This window comes from Phacochoerus africanus, chromosome 5 (assembly GCF_016906955.1).
Source record: "Phacochoerus africanus isolate WHEZ1 chromosome 5, ROS_Pafr_v1, whole genome shotgun sequence".
Lineage (NCBI taxonomy): Eukaryota > Metazoa > Chordata > Mammalia > Artiodactyla > Suidae > Phacochoerus > Phacochoerus africanus.
This window is the reverse complement of record NC_062548.1, coordinates 344,499-357,035: the sequence shown is the minus strand read 5'-3', so window position 1 is coordinate 357,035 and position 12,537 is coordinate 344,499. Positions and strand designations below refer to the sequence as shown.

Genomic DNA, 12,537 nt, shown 5'->3' with positions numbered 1-12,537 from the left:
TTAAACGAATAGGCATTCTGTTTGGCTTCTTCAGAAATACAGTGTAACTACTAGCACATATTATACACTAAGGAAATCCTGGCCTAGCCATGGTCTGAAAATATTAATTGTGTGTCATCTTTGCATATAGGTACAAGGAATGCTAACTATATTTTCAATTTTGAGATTTGGTTTATCATAGATTAAAATATTTCAAATATTTCATAAAGATATAATGTGGTGAAAGACACACATAGCCTAGAATCCTAAGAAAATAAGCCTGGAGCCAGGACACCTGGGTGCCCATCCTTTTTTAAATTCTTTTTTTATGGCCACACTGGTGGCATATGTTAGTTCCTGAGCTAGGGGTCGGACTGGAACTGCAGCTGCAGACCTATGCCACTGCCACGGCAACACCAAATCCTTAATCCACTGAGCAAGGCCAGGGATCAAACCTGCATCCTCATGGAGACTATGTCAGGTCTCACAGTAGTACCTGCTGAGCCACAATGGGAACTCCTGGGTGCCCATCTTATTCTTCAGTAATTATGCAGTCATTTTATTTTTCTGGGATCACTTGATCAATTATAAATAGTGTGCTTGGAACACATCAGTGGTTTTCAAGCTTGGCTCGTTAGGGGTTCATGGTGCCCTGGGCTGGAAGTGTCCCTGAAGAGGACGTGTACAGATTGCCATCATGCAGAAAGTAAGAGGCTCAGGAGAGATTGGAAGGCCAATAAGAGAAGACCAGGCTTACAATGATGAGAAGTGTAGGGCATCACTAACAAACTCTGAAAGGAGGAGTTACGTCATGAAAGCAATGTTTTCAGGAAGGGAAAAGAGCCACCACTGTAATAATCTAGAAACAGAATACATGAGACCCAAACTGCATAGGTGACAGGAGGAAAAAGCAGAAGCAGGAATAGGTATGAGAGACTTTGAAAGAAAGGAAAAAAAACCCCCTACATTCTCATCTCTGGAGAGTAAGTCTGAGAGCAAGCTTGCCTTATAATTAGCGATCACTTATGGTCTTCTGAGGGGCTCAATCTCAGAAGGATATCATGATCCATGAACAACTAAGAATACATTAAAAATAAAATGAACTGATTGAATGGAAGGAAGGAAGGAAAGAAGGAAAGGAGCTGAGAAACTGAGTGAAAGGGACAATTTGGATGAGAGGATGCTGAAGTTAGGGGCTGGGGAGTAACCATGGAGTTCAGGCAGGAGGATAGGAATGCAGTCAGCTGGAGCAGAGTCTGAAGGAAGAGACGCACACTGAGGGGCATGTGAAGAGAAAGGTAGGGGAGGAGTTCCCGTCGTGGCGCAGTAGTTAACGAATCCGACTAGGAACCATGAGGTTTCGGGTTCGATCCCTGGCCTTGCTCAGTGGGTTAAGGATCCGACATTGTGGTGAGCTGTGGTGTAGGCCGAAGATGCGGCTAGGATCCCACGCTGCTGTGGCCCTGGCATAGGCCAGTGGATACAGCTCCGATTTGACCCCAAGCCTGGGAAGCTCCACATACCGCAGGAGCAGCCCTAGAAAAGGCAAAAAGACAAAAAAAAAAAAAAAGAGAGAGAAAGGTAGGGGAGCCTAACCCTAATGGGCTCTGACTCCCAATTTCAAGGGAAGCAAAGAAGGTGAGTCCACCATGAGTCTCTATCTGACTTGAGCCACATGATCTGACCCCAAGGAGCTTCCAAGGAAGAAGGCGGACTGTGCCTAGAAGCCCAGCTCCCCGGGAACTGCCCCCTCCCTTAGGCGCTCAGCATCTGTTCCACTAACCTTGTGCCAGACAGATCTGGCATGATGAGTTAGCTCTGCATTGATTATTTCCTTGCATGTGGGGAGTTGTATGGTAGATGGGTAGGATGTGTAAATTGTTTTTCTAAAAAGACTGTAAAACTTAGAAGAAAAGTGACAATTTCTTGGATCCCATCATTCTGTATCCAAAGTAGGTACTAAAATGACTATGGATCCCTTGGTCTACACAACCAGCTCATAAGTTGTCATTAAGTTGATATTAATATGACTCCTACACAAAACAAAACAAAATCTGCAAAATTTAATAATTTTTAAAGGAAAAGTAATAGATTTACATAGGGTCATAAAACTAGTAAAGAATAATTTATCTTCTTAATATTTCCTGACGTGGACATCAGGAAGAACAGAGTATATTTTATAAACAAATCATGCTTTGACAACTGGTAATACTTAGTAATCAACTGATTGTTCTCCATAATAGCAACACTGACAATGTTTTCCAAAGCCATGATTTAAACAGCATGAATTACTAGGTTCATAGATGCTGACATAAAAGAATGAATACTCAAATTCTGCTTAAGTGAAACCTCAAAGGCCTGGATAAAACCCTCTATGATATCTATTCCACCTCTTTCCCTTATTTAGAAAACAGAAAGTCTCCTCATAGGAGAAGTATTTACAGATTGGTTATGACTGAACTACTCTTCTATCCATAGTTGAATATGAATTCAGACACTCAGTTTAAAATTACTAGGTGACTCCAGGGGCCCTTAAACCTTAGAAGTTTATGAAACATGAAGTCCGTTACTTGAAATCAAAAAACAAGAACACATACGATGAGTCTGAACTGGAATCCTTATTAGCTGTGAACTTGGCCAAGTTACAATTGGGGAGAATAACATCTACGTCGAGAGACATGTTTCTACCATCTTTTCTTAGCCTCTTTGCTTCTATTTTCTAGGCTGAAAACTCCATCTTGTCTTGCTTTACTTTACCCCATATTTCTGCTTGAAAAACAGTCCCAGTTCTGGTAAATAACTTAAGCTTAAGAACAAAGACCAAAAAGGCCTAAGTTATTCATATGGTCAGTTGAATGAGGACACAATGCGTTGGTCTAGGCATGCTGGACCCCTGCAGATAGGCAAGGCCGTTTGCATAGCAGGATATGTCCTCTTAAGAATAAGAGGACCCAAGGGATCCAAGGGGTTTATGAGGGGTCGTTAGCATTAGGGGATATGCACCAGCAAGGAGAACTGAGGTACAAACCTAGGCACACCAGGTTGCCACAGATAGCCTTGCTATTTGCAGAAGCACAATGACGATTCTCTAGATGCTATGCATAGACAGCTAAAAGCAAGCTTCCTCAAATACTAATGATTGTTAAATGCCTAAAGGTTAAAGCTTAACCATCTACCATGTGACTTTTAAAATAATAAAGAACTATATCCTGCACCTACAACCTGCTCCTCACTTGATGTAATCCTAAAGAGCACAATAAAAGCAGTGTGGTTTCTTGAGGCGGGGCTCTTGGCCCCTGAGACCTTGAGTCCCAATCTCTGTGCCTCCCACCCCCCATTCCCACCTTTAATGAAGATAAATGTCTCTGGGTCTTGTTTTATGTTAACTTTTTTCTTAAGTTTCACAGCACCAGTTCCTCAGCCCCCACCTTCTGAGCTGGTCTCGGCACATCTGACTGATGTCCATGAAGGTAACAGGGTGGACAGCAGATGAGTGTGCATTCCTTCATTGATAGGCACTGGGAAACCAGTAGGTAGGAATGTTCAGTGACTTGCTCAAGCCTGCCAAGTCTCTTAATATGATAGACATTCATTATTCAATGAAATCAATTCCTTAGATTGTGAAATACAGTGGAAAAAGGAGTGGGCCTATCACAGTAGGAAAGGGGTCAGTAAGTGCTTTCTGTAGAGGGTTGGGCTCAAGTGCCCATTTTGGGGGATATCTTGATCTTGGTGGCCTTGGTGGTGTGTCACTGCGTGCTCATGTCCATCATATGGAGCAGAGTGAAACCAGTTTAGGACATGCTCAAGCAAAGACTTTATAAATGCTGAGTGAAACCAGGACCCAAAGAATCTAAACTTATTGTCATAGATACAGGAGTAGTTTAGAAGGAGTTTTTTTTTTTAAATCATTATAGGAAAGAAAAGTAATTCTGACTTATACGTGTGGATTCACTATAATAACTTATAACAGCAAAAAGGGAGAAAAACTGTATTTAAAATAGCCAAACTAGAAGAATATTTGCTTATAAGCCTGTCCTGCAGATGGATTGCTACCTCAGAGATAACTCACAAGGGGGTCACAGTGATAGAGTAAGAGTTTGAGTGTAACCCTTGGCCAGGTGCAGCATGCTCTGGGGAGATGGTCTCCTACTCTGATTAAACCTACTCCAACAGATCCAGAGGCATTAATAAAGGTTTTCAGAGAAACTAAAAGGCACTGTAAACAGTGTAATCGTGTGTTAGTACATGTTTCACCCTATATGTCTTAAAACTTTTTTTTTGCATTAAAGTATAGTTGATATACAATGTTGCATGAATTTCTGCTGTACAACAGAGTGACCCAGTCATACGCATACATTCTTTTTCTCACGTTATTTGCCATAATGTTCTACCCCAAGAGACGGGATATAGTTCCTTGAGCTACACAGTAGGACTTCACTGCTTATGCATTCTATTAAACAACACTTTGGCATATTCTAACATATTACTCACATATCTTTGCTTCAACATGCGGAACACAAACAGTTGAAACTTGTAAGTCATGTTGGAATTTGGTCTGTCACACATTGTTATTTGCAAGGAGGTGAATGTTTCTAACTAGATTAATAGAGCTTAGTGATTATACAACTGAAAAATAAAAGCATGACTATTTTTTCTTTGAAATTATGTCTCCTTTTCTACATGAAGGTGGATTTTAAAAAAAACCTTAGAGTCTAGCATATTTTTCCCCTTGCACAAAATGTGAGGAATGTGAATCCACACAAGGGAAAGCAGACTGTATTAAAAATAACACGTGATTGCACTAAACACATACTAGTTTGGAAAAGAAAAGGACTACATCATGTTATTAGAATGTCATGGTGTGTTTCTAAGTAACAGAATCTCTGTGGTTAAACAAAATTACATTAAACTATGAGCTGGTACGAGAAAGTCTTTTTATAAACTGGAATCTGCTGGAGGTTCATTTGGTTTACATAAATTGAGAATTATATTCACAACTACCAAATGCATACATAAACTGTCTGAAATGCTAACTTGCCTATGATACTCAGAATAAAGAATACACTATAAATTGTAAATCTACTTGAAGTCAGTAGTTCTTAACTATTTGAAGGATGGACCCCATTGAGACCATAATGGGAGCTACAATGGACCTTCTACACAGAAAACTACATATATACAAACACTCTGCATGTATCAAAGGACCACAAAACTCATACCAAATTCTCTAGGGATTCATGTATCATAGAAAATAATCCCTATGTAGGGTAACACAACCCCATTCTATAGCATTTCTGTCCCAAAGCCCCAGCCCATGCCCCCACCTCCCCGACCTGTCTCCTTTGGAAACCGTAAGTTTTTCAAAGTCTGTGAGTCAGTTTCTGTTCTGCAAAGAAGTTCATTATGTCCTTTTTTTAGATTCCACATATAAGTGACAGCATATGATGTTGGTGTCTAACTGTCTGACTAACTTCACTTAGCATGATAATTTCTAGGCCCATCCATCTTGCTGCAAATACCATTATTTCTTTCCCTTTAATGGCCGAATATTGTGTATATGTACCACATAAGAGTTAAGATTAATTTAAGGCAAACAACTACTTTAGTATTGATTTCCCACAACTGCTTTAGTATTTATTTCATTTATTTAGCAATTTTTTTTTTGTCTTTTTGCCAAGTTCTTGGGCCGCTCCTGTGGCACATGGAGGTTCCCAGGCTAGGGGTTGAATTGGAGCTGTAGCCACCAGCCTATGCTAGAGCCACAGCAACGCGGGATCCGAGCCATGTCTGCAACCTACACCACAGCTCACAGCAACGCCGGATCGTTAACCCACTGAGCAAGGGCAGGGATCGAACCTGCAACCTCATGGTTCCTAGTCGGATTCGTTAACCACTGCGCCACGACAGGAACTCCTATTTAGCAATATTTTTAAGGCTATAGAAAAGTTGAAATAATACAATGAAGAATATATTCTTCACCTACATTTACCAATTAGTATTTTGTCAACTTCTTTTTATCCTTTTCTCTTTCCATATCCCTATCTATACATATATACATATACATACACACACACATACATATTATGTATTTGTGGGGCACAGGGGCCGGACCACTTGAATGTAAGTTGCAGTATCATAACGTTACCCCAGTACTTCTCTAGGAGTCTCCTAAGAACAAGGGCATTTTCGTACATAACCACAAGACAACAATCACATTCTCTCACATTATCAAACACAGGAGATTTAATACTGATTCAGTATCAACTAATATACAGTCCATATTCAGATTCTCCCAACTGTCTCAACAATGTCCTAAATTGCTGTGTGTGTGGTATGTGTATATGCGGCTCAAGATCTAATCAGAGTTTACATCCTGGCCCTTCAGTATCCTGTAATCTAGAGTGGCAATAGTCTGCCTATGTTTCACCCTCTCATTTTTTCAAGGGTCAAAGCCAGCTATCATGCAGAGTGTCTCTTAATGTGCATTTGTCTGATTATTTACTCACAATTAGATTTAGGAGAAATATTTTTGGCAGGAATCCTACACAAGTGGTGTCACACACTTCCTTTTGCATTGTACCAGGAAGCATAAAATGTCAGGCTGACCCATTACTGGTGATGCTGAGACATCTGGTTAAGGCGATATCCTCATCTCCTTGTCATTAAGAAATAGTCTACCAGGTAAGACTTGCCATCCAATAAGCTTTCACTTACTGGTTTTAGCTCCCATTGATTATCTTTGCCTAAAACAGTGACTACATTGAAGGTTTCATAGTGGTGATTTTCTAACTCTGATTCCTACTATATACATTGGTTGGTATTCCTCGATGGAAAAACTGTGACTCTTTTGACCCTCTTTCCTTTGTTATCATAAAAAGGACTTTGTACTTGATATGTTACAATCCTTAATCATCCTTATTTTTTGAGGTACTCAAACTGGCCTTCATCCTGGCTTCTATGTTCTGTTCATAAATCTGCAATAATCTCTGAGTGCTTTTGTGCCTATTGGTATGATGAAATGTCTCATGCACTTCTTCAGATTACCTGGCCCTGACCTATTGACATTTTTTCTTGGGAGCCTTGCTCCTTCTAATGAAAAACACTTCTTAGAAACACTGATCTGTAAGTTAGATGTGATCACTGCTTTTAGGAAAGAGCTAGGAAATTTATTTAAAACAAAACCACTACTTGAACCTATTCCTGAAAGCAAATGAACTTTTGAGGCATACCTTAAAAATATTTGATGCCTCTATTTTTATAAATTCAACTTAGTTCACTTTAAATAACTTATGTCATTAAATAATTTTCAGTGCAAAATATCCAATAGGATGATGACAGGAGCTCAGCCTGCAAACTGCAGAAGTGAGTCCTCACCAGCACAGGGTGTAGAAGAGCAGCTGAGAATCAGAGACCAGAAGCACATTTGAAAAAGGCTGCTGCCGTGAGCTCAGCCAAGTGCTGGAATTGCAGAGAAATTCAGGGCTGGCTTTGTCAAATTGAATTTTTAAGATATGGTAAATCTGAACTTTGATATAAAATTTCTTGATTACTAAAAATACCATACAATCCAAACAAAACATATCTGAGGGATAAATCCTGTCCACGGGTCATGAATTATAAAGTCAATTCATTATAAACCACAGAGCCAAGTCCACCAGGAGGGATGTGTGAACATTCAAAACAACTCATAAAGTCATCTCAAACCCATGAATGCACTTCTTGCAGAAGTTTTTGTGAATGCCTACCACATACAACCCGTTATGCATAAAGAATGTATATTATTTACTTCTTAGGATTTGATGGTCTGGAACATTCTAAACCATATATTTGCAAGGCACATCCTCTTATATCCCTCAGGGTTTTCCTGACAATCCTCCGTCTTGCTTTTTTCTTCACAGCACTTAATATCATTCTTTGAATAAACAGATGGATGAACATTTCTTGTAAGTACTACTATGAGAGACTTACACAATCCATTCCAATGTACTCATAAGGTTAAGATGAAGAGAGGAGGAAACACCAGATACTGGCTAATGTTTGTCAGCCATCACAAAACTCAAATAGTGCTAGTGATATCTGAGCTTGGAAGACGTCTCATGTGGCCACAGTAGCCCATATTCCTCACTCACCTCATTCTCAGTTTGCATGAGATGATTTCCAAGGTCCTATCTGGTTCTCATCTGTTTGAACTTTGACCGCTCTTCTCCATTTCTCCATTAGCAAAAGGTTAGGAAAGGGTCTTAGAAACTACATGTGAGCTTGACTTAAGCAATTTATTTATTTATTTATTTATTTATTTTTATTATTATTTTTTTTGGTCTTTTTGCCTTTTCTAGGGCCACTCCCACAGCATATGGAGGTTCCCAGGCTAGGGGTCCAATTGGAGCTGTAGCCGCCAGCCTACGCCAGAGCCACGGCAACTCGGGATCCGAGCCGTGTCTGCAACCTGCACCATAGCTCACGGCAATGCCAGATCCTTAACCCTCTGAGCAAGGCCAGGGATCGAACCTGCAACCTCATGGTTCCTAGTCAGATTCGTTAACCACTGTGCCACTACGGGAACTCCATATTTTTATTTTCCACCATGATTGGAATATATTGGGCCATGTAAGAAATTTATGCTGACATTCCTTTTATTCAGCGTTTCTGTTCATAAAATGTCAGTAGAGTGAATATTACTTTTCTTATTTTGTAACTTATTTTGTTTACAACATAATACTGTGCAGATTATTCATGATACCTAAAGACATTGTTTGACATAGTAACACTAATTCTATAATATTTAGACCAAGGCCTGATGAAGCAAAATCCAAATATAAACAAACATGAAGGGCAGTTTCCTGGTGGTCTAGTGGTTAGAATTTGGTGCTTTCACCACTGTGGTCCAGGTTTACTCCCTGGTCTGTGAACTGAGATCCTACAGCAAGCTACTATACACTGTGGCCAAAACGAAGTAAACAAAGAAAACCAAACATGCAGAAAAAAAATTAGGTCCTCTTCCTTTATAGGACCCTTAGAGGAACCAAAAATGGAGGATTTTCTCCTCATAATACTCTAGGGAAGAGTAGGTACACTGATGTATCTGGAACAATAACCTGCAATTGTATGCAGAAAAAACCTCCAGTTTCTTTCTAAATGGCATGTCCGTGCATACTGGGCCATCTCTGCAGTTGTGAGGTAAAGCTTCCCCCCTGCAGCTCCAACACTGTGGAGGGGTTCTGGGCCCTGGGATGTACCTTTGGTCCCAATGTCTGCAGAATAGAGTGAATAAGCCAGAATGACCACCTGCATTCTGGCATTATACTCCGGGGCCTATTTCTTTCCCTAAGCCTCTGGCCAAAGATCACAGCACATGCTGGAGGGAGACACGCTCAGGGCTCATTGAGTAGTGGAGGAGAGCAGCTGGAACTCATCTTTAGAAAAACAATCTCACAGAAAGTGCCTCCCGGGTCTCTAGATAAGGTGGCAGAACCCTGCCTAGAAGGGTCATGGAGGGGCAGACACCATGAGTATAAGGAGAGGCTGGGAGAGTGACATTGTGTGAGCACAGGCAAAGGTAGAGTGTGGGAAGCACATGCCCCACTGAGAGCATGAGCTGTCACTCAGCCCCTGCCATGTGCTGCCATGCAAAAGCTGGAGCCTCACACTGGCAAGGCTTTACTTTTTAAGAAGTTGAAATTTCACCATTTTTAAATATAGAGCAATTCTACCTGACAAAAACACATACACATAAGCCTTACCTAATTAAGGAATGCCCAAATAGCTACACTCCAAATGGAAATTAACCCAGTTAATACATGCGTATAAATATATGTAATATATATAAAAATACATAATTCATGGCACATTCATACAATAGAATATCATATATAGTACAGGCATACTTTGGAGATCTTGCAAGTTTGGTTCCAGACCACCACAATAAAGCAAGTATCACAATAAAGAGAGTCACATAATATTGTTAGTTTCCCAGGGCATAGAAAAGTTATGTTTACACTATACTGTAGTCTATTAAGTGTGCAAAAGCATTATGTCTTAAAAAATGAACATACCTTAATTTTTTTTTTTGTCTTTTTGCTATTTCTTTGGGCCGCTCCCGCGGCATATGGAGGTTCCCAGGCTAGGGGTCGAATCGGAGCTGTAGCCACTGGCCTACGCCAGAGCCACAGCAACGCGGGATCCGAGCCGCGTCTGCAACCTACACCACAGCTCACGGCAACGCCGGATCGTTAACCCACTGAGCAGGGCAGGGACCGAACCCGCAACCTCATGGTTCCTAGTCGGATTCGTTAACCACTGCGCCACAACGGAAACTCCAATGCCTTCATCTGGGTCAAATTTTTTTTTTTTTTTTGGTCTTTTTGCCTTTTCTTGAGCCGCTCCCGCGGCATATGGAGGTTCCCAGGCTAGGGGTTGAACTGGAGCTGTAGCCACCGGCCTATGCCACAGCCACAGCAAAGCAGGATCCGAGCTGCATCTGCGACCCACACCACGCTCACGGCAACGCTAGATCCTTAACCGAGCGAGGCCAGGGATCGAACCCGCGACCTCATGGTTCCTAGTCGGATTCGTTAACCACTGCGCCACGATGGGAACTCCCATACCTTAATTTAAAGAGAGTTTATTGTTGAAAAATGTTAACCATCATCTGAGCCTTCAGCAAGTCTTAGTAGTAACATCAAAGACCACTAATCATAGACCACCATAACAAATGTAATAATGGAAATCTGAAATACTGCAAAAACCACCAAAACGTGACAGAGAGACATAAAGTGAGCAACTTCTTTTACAAAAGGGGCACGCATCACAGGGTTGCCACAAATCTTCAATTTGTTAAAAAATATAGTATCTGCAAAATGCAATAAAGAAAAGCACAACACAATAAGGTATGCCTGAAATGAGAATGAGTAAACGACTGCTAACCACAATGACCTGGATGAATCTCAGAAACATAACACTGAATGAAGAAAGCCAGACCCAAAAGAGAATGCACTGTATGACTCCATTTATTACTTTGCTTGTCTTTTGTTGTTTTTTTTAATCCCCACGGCATATGGAGGTTCCCAGGCTAGGGGTCTAATCAGAGCTGCTACTGCCGGCCTATGCCAGAGTCACAGCAACGCCAGATCTGAGCTGCGTCTTCGACCTACACCACAGCTCATGGCAAAGCCGGATCCTTAACCCACTGAGCGAGGCCAGGCATCAAACCCGCAACCTCAAGTTCCTAGTCAGATTCGTTTCCACTGCGCCACGATGGGAACTTCTGTATGACTCCATTTATATGAAGTTCAGGAAATAAGCTGTGGTGTTTGAAGTCAGGCAGCAGCCTCCTGAGGAGAGAGTGATTCTGAGGGTTCCAGGAGTGCTGCAACTTTTTAATTAGGTGTTTGTAAACATTAAGTTATACCATTATGATGGTTATTTTTTGGTACATTATACTTCAGTTAAAAGCTGAAAAAACAAAATATTGTTAAGGATAAACAGATATTTGCCCAATGAGCATTTATGGCTGCTGCTCTGATGGAACCCAGGTTAGTAAAATCCAGTGCAATATTCATGATGCCCCAATTCATCAAGGTAACAGACATATGTATCGAACTAAACATAACTGAATAAATGGGAACATGAGCATTCCAACCAAACAGGAGGACTGCCACACCTCCAGTGCTGCACCCAGGTCAGGCCTAAAGCTCATCAGGGGCCAGAATACGGGGACGTCTGATGTGATCCACAGAACGGTATTTTATTTAAGTGAGGGCTGGCTGCCCTGCACACTGGAGGCATAGTACTCTTTTCTATGGTTTGCTTCAATACATGCCATTTCTCTGTCAACTGGGAAGAAAGGATAGTCAGATTCTTTATGGCAGGAGGGAATAGACTCTGCTAACCCACTGGAAACTTGCTATGCAAACAGACTGGCCCCCAGATCTGCACATCAGGAAGATGCTGGTTTGGCATTACCTAGCACTGGTAAGTCTCCTTAGTAGACTTAGAAAAATGTCCTCTCTTGAAGGATGAGCTCTTAGCTGATGTGGGAGTTGTGCCTTCTCCCAGGGGTAACTGAGAATGGTGTCTTCTCCCCCCCCATGTCCTCCCTACATGCTCTGCAGTCATAGCTGATATTCTCTTGAAAGGGAAAGTCCGAGTAGGCATCACCTATATCCCTGCATCCATTTCCGTATCACAGCATACAGGCTGGGCCAGAAGCCTTACACAGGCCTGGTCTGCAGTTCCCTGACATGCCTATGGCAAGGCTAAAAGCTTTTTAAAAAACCTTGAGACATATGCTTGATGCAATAGCTTCAGTAATCAGAAGAAAATTGATAGCATGGCTCCTTTCTTGGGTAGCTCTGGAGATTGGATTTATATTTCAATAAGGTACTCTTTCAGTACTTTTTCCTAAAATTGACAACTATTTTGTGACTCTATACAGAGTGAGTGATTTTAAAAATCTGTGATTTGTAAGTATTCATTCACTTAAAAATTTCATGAAGTATTTTTTCATATCAGGTATTTCTTGAATGACTTTGAATGCACTTTCAATGGCCAGTTGCC

The 12,537-nt window shown here is 41.1% G+C and overlaps 1 protein-coding gene across 2 annotated transcripts in view; it reads right to left on the bottom strand.

Moving 5' to 3' along the window:
• CENPP (centromere protein P) overlaps window positions 1-12,537 on the bottom strand; it is a 250,849-nt gene that overhangs the window by 98,745 nt on the left and 139,567 nt on the right. The window lies entirely within an intron of this gene.